This window comes from Sus scrofa, chromosome 8 (assembly GCF_000003025.6).
Source record: "Sus scrofa isolate TJ Tabasco breed Duroc chromosome 8, Sscrofa11.1, whole genome shotgun sequence".
NCBI lineage: Eukaryota > Metazoa > Chordata > Mammalia > Artiodactyla > Suidae > Sus > Sus scrofa.
In genome coordinates this window covers 110,767,598-110,776,010 of record NC_010450.4, presented here as the reverse complement: position 1 = coordinate 110,776,010, position 8,413 = coordinate 110,767,598, and the positions used below count along the sequence as shown (strand labels likewise).

At 36.8% G+C, this 8,413-nt stretch overlaps 1 long non-coding RNA gene across 16 annotated transcripts in view; it reads right to left on the bottom strand.

The window, feature by feature from the left end:
- LOC102158976 overlaps positions 1-8,413 on the bottom strand; it is a 977,225-nt gene that overhangs the window by 651,885 nt on the left and 316,927 nt on the right. For all 16 annotated transcript variants that reach the window (XR_002346446.1, XR_002346449.1, XR_002346443.1 and 13 more), the window contains one exon: positions 146-273. This is a non-coding gene — a long non-coding RNA (uncharacterized LOC102158976). The remainder of the gene's footprint in view (positions 1-145; positions 274-8,413) is intronic.

Below are 8,413 nucleotides of genomic sequence, written 5' to 3'. Positions count from 1 at the left end.
AAATTTATAGAAAGGACTCTAAATTTGTAACACTTCCACTGAAAAATCGATGAAGAATTATGAATAGAAAATTTATCAAAGATGGCATATAAATGGTTAGTGAATGGATAAAATAACATATTAAGTTATTAATAAATAGACATACCAACTAAATCAGAGCGAAAACCTTGACTGCGTAGTTAATTGTCCTTCTCCTAAGTTAACAGCACTGCCAGCAAAGTAGTGAGAAGGGTCTCTCATGCTCAGCTGGTGGGATAAACTGGTGTAAACTCCCTGGAAAATAATTCGACAACATGAACAAAGATTAGTAAATGTATTGCTGTTGATCCTAAAAGAAATAGTCTCAAAGATGAGAAAAAAGACTTATATTGAAGAAAGTTCATGACAAGATATACATAAAAGCAAATATTGGAAACAACCTAAATTTCAATAACAGAAAAATAATTAAATAATTTTTGATGAATATTAAATGACATGGTAAATGTTTTAATATTAGATGTAACTATATGGGTATTCATATATGTCAACTAATAAAAATTATTAATCAAATTAAAAATCACAGGAGTTCCCACTGTGGCTCAGCAGTAACAAAGCCAACATGCATCCCTGGCCCCACTCAGTGGGTTAAGAATCCCAGAGATGCCATGAGCTGTGGTATAGGTCTCAGACATGGCTCGGATCTGGCGTTGCTGTGGCTGTGGCGTAGGCCGGCAGCTGCAGCTCTGATTCATCCCCTAGCCTGGGAACTTCTATGTGCTGCTAGGGCAGCCCTAAAAAAAGAAAGAAAAAAATTAAAAATCACAAAGCAAGAAAAATAGTGAGTATATTTAGATAGCACAATTACAAACGTTTTATTTTTTCCAAAAAACTGCTAGTTTTCCAAATTTTGTACTAATGTGTATTATAAATATTTCTATAATGTGTTGATTGATTACTGAGTACATTTTTTCCAATGGTTTGGAAATCTCTGATGAAAACACTTAAATATAGCTTTAATTCACAGTGGGTTTGTTACCACAGTCCCAGCACAGAGTTTAAATCTGTTTACATCTATCTACACTGAAGCACCTATCACAAACATGGAATTTCCTTGCCCTTAACAAGTGTCCAGTCTAATTAATGAAGAGCCAACAAGAAAATCACCCATGAGAATACAGTGTGCTAAGTGCTGTAACCGAGGTATTCACAGCATATAGTGCAAATACAGTTGAAAAACAGTGAATTCAGCCTAGAGGAAGGTGTTAGAAAACTTCCACAAAGAAGGTCACTGCTGATCTAACTCATTCATCTCCCTCATCTCTCTTTTTCTTCTCCCAGTATGTTAGAGACTGAGGAGATACAGTGAAGAGATGGAGCCCTCAAATTTGGCAACACAGTCATGTTTGAAGGGGTTCTTAAAATCAGCTAAAGAAAGGATCACTTATTTTTACTATCTTGAGTCTGAAAAATCTAAGACTCCTTCCTAATACACAGAGAAGGAAAATAAGCCCCTGTGAAAAGCAAAAATTGGGAGTGCTGAGGACTTTGCTCCATCTCAGGCATGGAACCGGTATCCTGGAGGGAAAGATATTCCTCCTCGAGAAAGGTACCCTGTCCAGCTTCAAGTCATGTGAGACTGAGAGCCTCCAGCCATCAACTCTATCAGGGTCTGTCCCAGCTTTCCCGCTGAACTCACTCTTTTTTGAGGGTGTACAGGCTAGCCAATGACTGAATGAGAGAGTGATACAAGGGCTGGCTATTTCCACTCAATGTGGACCCCTCTACTGGGCAGTCACTGCTCTAGACCTCTGTCGGATGTCATCAGCGCGGCTCGCAGTCTTGCTAATTTCTGCCTCCTTCCCTCTCCTTCCCCTTGTGCACTTCTATTCAGTCTCAATAGCTACTTCCAGAGAAGCCAACTACCACAAGGGTGATGAGTCAAAAAGGCCCAGAGAATTGTATATATGTATGTGTGACTGGGTCACTTTGCTGTACAGTAGAAATGGACAGAACACTGTAAACCAGCTATAATGGAAAAAATAAAAATCATTAAACAAAACAAACAAAAAAAAAAGGGCCCAGAGAAGTGTGAGCAAAAGGATAAAAGGAACAGGACCAGAAGGGAAAAGAAACTGGCCTCGTCTCATTAGAGGGACTTGGCCAAGAGCAATATAATTTTCTTACGGATAATATCCTCCAGGCTAATGCAGACATTAATAAAAAGCACAGAAGGTACAAGGGAGGTGGTAGCATGTACAGAATCAGGAAAAATTAGAACACTAGGGAACTGTCGCCAACAGATTGGTTTGTATAAAAAGAAGAAAATAATATGCACCGGGATGGGGCAAGAATTCAAAAGGAAAGTTACAAGCTAGATCATGGAGAATGTTGTATCTTACGTCAAATACATGAGTGTCTTTCCTTTCAAATTTGTTGTACACCTTTTTTAACTTCCATTATTTCTATATGTCTTATTTGAAGACCATGGAATTACAACATGAAAATCTTGAGTGAAATTTATTAATGCTATCCTACTTTCACTGAATATTAAAAATAAATTTAAAATCAATTATCAGAGAGGAAGTATGAATTTTCCAAGAATCGCTAGAATATCTACTTATCCTTATGTCTGGCATAATATTTCATAGACACACATTAAACTGTTAATTCCAGTGATCACATTTGAACAAATATAAGATTTAATTAAGATACGCATTTAAAGGTTTTTATCACCAGTATGTTCACAATAACAATTTCTCTGCAATGAGGTCTCTCTCAGATCAAAGTTCCCAGATGTCTCTACAAAAATATATGTATCCAGAAAGCTCTTCTTTTCTGTGACAAAATTTTGCCTTTCAGATGTGTCACAATCCCTTAACCATGACTCACAACCACTTTGAGTGGACACCTCCATCAAACCGATTGCTGTTTAAAAGGCCTTGGAACCAGGTCAGTTCCTCACAGCCTTTACTTCACTGTTAGCTATCACACAGCAAGAAGACAGTTAAGTACATAAATTCCTTTGGTTCAAGGGCTACTACAAAGAACAGGAGAACTCAAATAGTCCATAAGGTATTCTCCTAACTGGGTATTTTCCAGTGATATCCCATGGCCCTCACTGGTTGACACTTCCTTATAAAACACCCCTAATGTAGATGTCTGTGTCCAAGCTAATGATTCAAATGGGCTTAAAAGCTGGGAACTTTGTGAAAGCAAGGGTTTTGTCTTATTATTCTCTGTATCTGCGGTGCCTAAGGCAACCAGTCAATAGCAAGTTCTGATTTTCATTTCAGCTTTGCAAATCAGAACTCTCTTCTCTGGAAGCAGAAGAACAAGCATTGTTCCAATGACTATGCTCATGAACTAGACATGGAACTTAAAAAGGTAAAGAGGAAAAAGCAACAGCTTAGTAAAGTATGTTTTTAATAAAGATTTTCATAAATGACCCACATAAGACTCCATCATTAGGGGCTTTCTCTCATCCACTCATACATGGTTAGTCTCTGCAAAGCCTTATGTGTCACAGGACTAGCACAAAACTCATAAACTGTGAATAACTACTATCTATAAATACCCTGAACTTCCCCATAATTAACTTCTCTGACACTAATGAAAGCTTTGTGGTTGTGCATGTTTATCACCAAAAAGGTTTAAAACGTCAGCTTTGATTTATTTTCTATCAAAGTCATTTTACATATTTTTTGCTTCCATAAGGATTATCATCAATCAGCCAATTAAGCAACAAAAAATAAATAAAATAAAATAAAACTGATATGGATAAGCTTAAACAAAACTGTCAAAGGCAATTAAAGTTAAAAACATAAATGCCACTTGAGTTGCCTTCCTTTCTGTTTCTCTGCCCACTCCTCTCCTTTTGCCAAGGATTTCTATGAATTATACTAAACAAATTAATGCAATAATGCCCTAGCTTGTTCTTTGGGAGCCTTAGTATGAATTACAGTTGTGAAAATTTTTAAAAGGCTTCATCTGAGAGGTTAGCTAAAGCACAAATGTATACTTTTTTTAAATGATAATTTTTTAGAAAAACAGACAAGTAAAACTGGGGCTTAATCATCTAAGGAAACTTAAAAATTAGTAGATTAATATTTTTCTCCATATTTTTTAATCAACAACATGACAGCTGACTATAATATGCAGGCTACTGTTGACCAAAATGTAGAATAACAATCTAGTTTAATTTGAAGAAGAAAGGTTAATAGGCAAAACTTCTATTTGTGAAGTCCTCTTGCTAAATTCATCAGAATTTAATGAAAATTATGAAATAAACTAGTTTGCCTGCAACATTTTTTCCAATTTAAAAAAGATTCTTTTCCTCTTTGTATCTCCCTTTGATCTTTTGCTCCCTTTAAAACAAATTATTATGTCCTATTATTGAAAAAATATATGTCTTTAGACAACATCTAACATGAGAAAATTCTATGTACCTCTATGTTATGGCCTGCCAATTATACTGACACATGTATAAAATCCTTCCCCAGAATATAAGTCCTTCCAGGCAGAAATAGAAACTTGAGCCTTCAGTGCCTTAAACAGTAAATAGCACATCTTAGAGGCTCAATGTAAGTTTTTTGTTCAGGTAAACAAAAAATCCCATAGGTTTGCCATTAAGAGTTGTTTACTTGTATTTTTCTATTTTCATTCTGTTCTTTCTGGATCATTTTTCTAAGTTGGAAAACAATTCTTTAAAAAATTTGACAGAGAACTCTAACATTCAAAAAGCCCTCAAGAGTCAAACAAATAAATCTCAAGTGGTAGAAATAAAGGCCCTATAAGGAAGAGACTCCAGGAAAGCCAGAGAGCTTATTATCATTGTTAAAATTGTGACACCCACTACTCCACTTCCTTGTAATGTTAATCCTCTGCTGTTAAGATATGGAACCAAGATTTTCACTCTAAGAAAAAGAGATACAGTATATAATTCAGAAAGGTAAGGAAGAGTCGTGTAATGGTGAAAGCAAATTGGAAATACGAGTGTAAACTCAAGGCTCTTTATATGTGTTTTCTAGCTCTATTCACTGGATGGATGTAGAAACGATGACATCTCTATAACAATGAACACATTCTGTGCCCAGATCTTGTATTCTAAACACCATTCTCCACTAAAGAAACCAGAGAAACTTGGAGAAGTGCTTATTCTAAGTCAGAAGAAAATACAAAGTGGGATCTGAGAAATTGTGTTGCACTAGTAAAGCAATAACAGTGTTCAAAGACTAAGGGGTTGCATTAGTTATATGGAGCTGCAAAACAAATCACTTCCAAGCTTATAGCCTTAAAACAATAAATACTATCTCCCAGCTCTATGGATCAGAAGCATGAGGATGGCTTAGCGGGGTCCTCTGACTCAGGGTCTCTCACAAGGCTGCAGTGAAGCTGTCAGCCAGGTTTGCAGCCCTCTTGGGCTCATCTAGGAGAGGATTCCCTTCTAAACTCACTCTTGTGACGGTTGACAATATTTGTTTCCTTGTGGGCTGTTATGCTGAAAGGTTAGTTCCCTGCAGGCTATTGATCAGAGGGCTCCCTCGATTTCTAGCCACGTGGGGTTCCTCATAGGGAAGCTGACAACACTATGTCTGGCTTCCATTAGCATTAGCAAATAAGAGTAAGAGAAGCTACCAAGACAGAAGGCAGGGGCTTTTCATAGCCTAATCTCAACATGGCGTACCATTATTTTTGCCCTATCCTATTTATTAGAAGTGAGTCACTAGGTTGCACCACACGAAAGGGGAAAGAAAGACTATATAAGGCTTGAATTAGGAAGCAGAGATCTTTGGGAGCCATTCTAAAGGCTGCTATCACACAGATTATGTCAAAGGTCAAAGGAACAAACTTGAAAGAGCTCCAACTGAATGGGCTACTTAAGACAATCTGATTATCAATAGAAATAACTACAACAATGTACCAGGATGCAATGACTTTTTAAAAATACCATGAGTCTATAGCTATTTTAAAAAAGTGAGGGAAAACTTTACGTGAGGGAAATGTATTATTTAGATACATAGTGCCATGTTAAATAGAAAATCTACACTTCTTTTTTGAAAATTCATAAATTATCTTCACAATTCTGTATTATACCTAGTCTCCATGGAACATTTACATGTATATTTGATCCAATAAAAATTTTGGTTCATCTCTCTAAAAAAAAAAGAAAAGGAAAGGTGGGAAGTGGATGGGAAGAACAGTCTTATTTATGAAAGACTGTCCTCTAATAAATACAGAGGAAATGACAGAATTAGGAAATCATCCACCCCAAAGTAATAAATGATTCTAGCAAGGATCATTAAAAGGATTAAAACCATTGGGTGAAATGTAGTCATATAATGATATAGTCACAAAATATCAAAATTTCCTCTAACAGATTAAATATTAATAGATTAATAAAAATTAAACACCAATAGATTCATGATGATAATAATAAATATTAATTAATAAGAGCAAAAATATGCCTTTTTCAATACCAATCTGATGCTCAGCATCTTAGCAATCACTAATAGTGGATGACCTTATATTACATGCCTCTTGATACAATGTAATGCAAAATATGGATCATCACCTACAAAATCTTCTGCCATAAATGTTTAAGCTAAATCTAGTCACACTTTTAGACCAAACATCAAAATCATAGAAAATATAGGGGATAGAGGAACACATTAAATGAAATAATGAGGAAGCAACTGCACAGATCTGGAATGTGTGACATCCAGGAGAAAATTACCCCGGATTCTCCAAAAGTCACTGGCATGGGATAAAAATAAAAGAGTGGAGGCCTTTACTAGATAAGACTAAACAAAGATCAAAACCAAATCCAATGCGTGAACACTGATTGGACTGTGCAGAGGAAAAAGTAAATTGCTTGCGTCTTTGGGGGGGTGCCATCTGAAGAGGTCACAGATACATAGTACTAGGATATAAAATACATTTTATTGAGTGAGGTTTAAATCAGAAAAATAACAGAATGCATGTTTCCCCATTAACTCTTATAATCTCATAATTTAGATTATGCATAGTTGACCTCTAAGTGCCTGGCCTGTGTGCAGTAAGGGGCCCCTCTCTACTGATAAGACTGTACATGTTTATAGTATGTAGGCTGGGCAGGAATGACCTATGCAACTAGGCAACACTGAAAGCTCCCAGGATGAGGAAATGGTCTCATTTAGAAATATGGGAAAAGAATCTGAAAAAGAATGGATGTGTGTATAACTGAATCACTTTGTTGTACAGCAGAAATTATCTCAACATTGTAAATCAAGTACACTTCAATTAAACTTTAAAAAATGAAAAAAGAAAAAGAAAAGAAAAGGAAATATGGAGCCTCCAAAGTCCAATAGCTGCTATCAGCCTCTTATTTCACGGAACTAACAGACTTGCTGAGAAGTCCCTTGCTAAGCTACTACAAAGAACTTCCAAGAGCACTGGGGGATCCCACTGGAGGGCAATTGGAGAAATTTTTATATGAACTAAACATTAAATAAAATTGTTGGATTGCTGTAAATTATCCTAAGTGTGATAACAGTTTTATGGTTGTGTATGAGAAAGCCCTTTATTCTTATAAACTGCATGCTAAGTATCCACAGGTAAAATGTCATGATATCTGCAACTTATTTGCAAATAGATTTTTGAAAAGCGGGTATGGGAGTTCCCGTCGTGGCGCAGTGGTTAACGAATCCGACTAGGAACCATGAGGTTGCAGGTTCGTCCCTGCCCTTGCTCAGTGCGTTAACCATCCGGCATTGCCGTAAGCTGTGGTGTAGGTTGCAGACGCAGCTCGCATCCCACATTGCTGTGGCTCTGGCCTGGGCTAGTGGCTACAGCTCCGATTGGACCCCTAGCCTGGAACCTCCATATGCCGAGGGAGCGGCCCAAGAAATAGCAAAAAAAAAGCGAGTATGTAGGGAGAGAGAGAAACAGAGAGACAGGAATAAAATGTGGCAAAATGTTAGCTATCACAGAATCGAGGTGAAAGGTATGCGAATGTTTGTTGTGATATTATTCATACTTTCTTGGAGTCTTGCAATTTTCATAATAAAAAGTTGAAGGAAAATAAGGACATCTTAACTTTTTCTTTTTTTTTTTTTTTTTTAACGGTCACACATGTTGCATAAGAAAGTTCCCAGGATTGAATTGGAACTGCAGCTGCAGGCCTATGCCACAGCCACAGAAATACAGCATCCAAGCCACATCTGCAACCTGTGCCACCGTTTGTGGCAATGCTGGATCCTTAACCCACTGACCAAGGCCAGGGATCAAACCTTCATCCTCACGGATGATATGTCAGGTTCTTAACCTGCTGACCACAACAGGAACTCCTGTCTTAACTCCTGAGTAAATAAGAAATAAGTTTACAAATATGAAAACATGCTTTTTAGTTCTTTTCTAATAAAAAAAAAATCAGTAATCCAGATTCAGAAGCTAGACC